The sequence below is a fragment of the Borostomias antarcticus genome (genome assembly GCF_949987555.1).
Source record: "Borostomias antarcticus genome assembly, chromosome: 2".
In the NCBI taxonomy this organism is placed as follows: Eukaryota; Metazoa; Chordata; class Actinopteri; order Stomiiformes; family Stomiidae; genus Borostomias; species Borostomias antarcticus.
Window position 1 is genome coordinate 40925837 of NC_140235.1, and position 2500 is coordinate 40928336.

Below are 2500 nucleotides of genomic sequence, written 5' to 3' on the forward strand. Positions count from 1 at the left end.
AACCCAAAAAGTTAAAAACGATATAAAAATAAAAACTAATGAAAAAAGCAAAACTATTATAACCCTGACACACACACACACACATAGACACACACACACACACACGGAAATTCCCCCTCACACACTCTCGGCTGGGTCATCCGAGGTCTGCGACATAGTGACAGCTAATTAAAGCATATAGTAGCACATAGTTAGCTAGCGTACACACTGCTAATACTGTCATGTAGCATCAGACCCAGAGGGCACAGCCAGCTCAGTATAAAGAGGAAGTTCCCAGCCAGCCCTGCCCAAGGCAAAAGTCCCCATCACACAGCAACATGACCCTAAACGACCCTAAACGACCATAAACGAGCATTAGTAGGAGACGGAGCATCGTCACTGGGAAATAATGGTGCGTTCGTTTATAACTGGGAGGTGGCAAATTGCGACTTGCTACTAGGAATGATTAAATAAAACACCGCATGAACTCGCACTTCCTCGTCGCAAATTCGGATATGTTTTTCAGCCCCCAGTTGCTCGAATGCAGTAGATATAACTAGGTAACTGTGATATAATGGTATATAGATATAACTAGGTAACTGTGATATAATGGTATATAGCTCGAATGCACACAGGTCGGAGGTAGGTATTTTGCCACTTGCGACTTGCCACCTGCGACCACAAACGCACCATAAGCCACTCACGCCCCGTGTTGAACAAGATGGCCGTGGATGAGCGATGATGTGACTACACACAAAATGGCCGACGGATTCTAAAACTGACAGGTGACGCAGAGTCAGAAGTCCGCCGCTGAAGAGAGCTGGGATCTACAGTACTGTTTACAGTGTTGCTGCTTTCATCGTCACATATAAACATAGACGGATTATGAGATGATGGCCCTGGGCCAAGACACATAAAGGGCCCCTGCACGCATTTCATCTATCGCTTTTTTGAATTTGCCCAATGAGACGGCATCCAATTTGAAGATAAGTGAGAAAACTCACAATAAAAGCAGCTTTACCCAGCTGGGTTTTGACTTCAGGGACCTTAACTCTGTGGAAAGTTCTAGCTTTTTGGATTTCTCCTAAAAGAGTTGAAGGGCCCATATGTCCTCAGCCCACCTAAAGCACTATTAGATAAACACTCACTTAAAAAGCATCACAATGGTCTCTTTCTTGGGACGTCTTCAAAGTGAATATTTAGGCTGATGCTTCAGTTTATTCAGCAGGATTTGGGGCTCTGCCATTGATGTGATTGACTAAGCCCTTTGATTATGTGACAAGAAATGCAAAGGGCCATGAGTTCTTGGGCCCCTGGGCCTGGGTAGGGCACGCCCCTTCCACTAATAAGTCTTTGCATACAAACAAGCTATTATCAGTAGCTTCCTCATGTCAGGCCTACGACGTTCCAGTTTCCGTACGTCTCCATACGGAGAGTAAACAAGGAATCTAGACATCTTGTGATCACACATCACATGGGCTGGATTCAGAGCCATTCCAACATTCTTCGTGTGCACGTTTCCGTGCGTGCGCCTGGGTTTGAACCTGCGAAACCAAATCCGTTTACAGTTTCCGCGAAAACGGCGAACGAAGATGTCTTAAGTTGGATTCTTTCTGTGTTTTTGATTTGACAGGGGTCAAAACGTTTGAGCGATTGTTTTTAATTCATCTCGGCGCCCGTTTGTCTAGTCGGAGTCGGGTTAACGGGGCGTTCTGCTGGTCTGCGTTCAGACCGAAGGGGCGTCGGTCACGCAGGCTGACCGCGCGACTCGATGGTCGAGATAGAAGACGAGATAGACGATGGGGGAGATAGAACAGCGGCTCCCAACACAAGCTTCCCCTTGGGGGGATGAATACAGTAGAACAAAACAACACAACACCACAGGACTGGACAGGATCAATACTGAGACATGACCTAAAATAACTACATCTGATAAGGCCTGAGCACTGATTGGAACATGATGTCCCCCCCCGGCCCCGGCCCCGCCCCCCCCCCCCCCCCCCCCCCCCCACCCCCAAGAAAGCCCATCTGATGGAATACGGAGTGAAAACAGTCTGTCGTAAGTCGTCGCTGGCAACAGCAACCATAGCAACCATGGATGGGAGAGTTGAGAAGTTGGTGCTGGATCATAATATGATATACTGTAGTCTACTGTAAACACAAAACCAGTGTAAACGCACATCAGGCAGCCAAAGGCAGGCAGCCATTTTCTCCAAACAAGAGCGAATTCGCAATAGCTGTGACTACGCTGCTGTCAGAAGTCAGACCTAATTTTTATATATATATATATACATTTAGTTTAGATTTTGTCCCATTTCCACACAATTTGGCAGCCAATCACACTCGACATATTGTCCAACTGTCCCCTTGTTACCGTGGAGGATTTGTTGTGCGACCCCGCGGTCGGAGATCCGCCCTCGAGCCGAGATGAAATGAACCCGCCCTCAGGGGGCGGCGGCCCAATATGCCCCTCCCACTGGGGATCCGGTGGCCGTACTCGGGTCCGGCGAGACCGGGGCGC

The 2500-nt window shown here is 48.1% G+C and overlaps 1 protein-coding gene across 1 annotated transcript in view; it reads right to left on the bottom strand.

Annotated features, from left to right (window-relative positions):
• Window positions 1–2500, bottom strand: part of rabgap1 (RAB GTPase activating protein 1) — a 66794-nt gene that overhangs the window by 31550 nt on the left and 32744 nt on the right. The gene's annotated exons all lie outside the window — the stretch shown is intronic.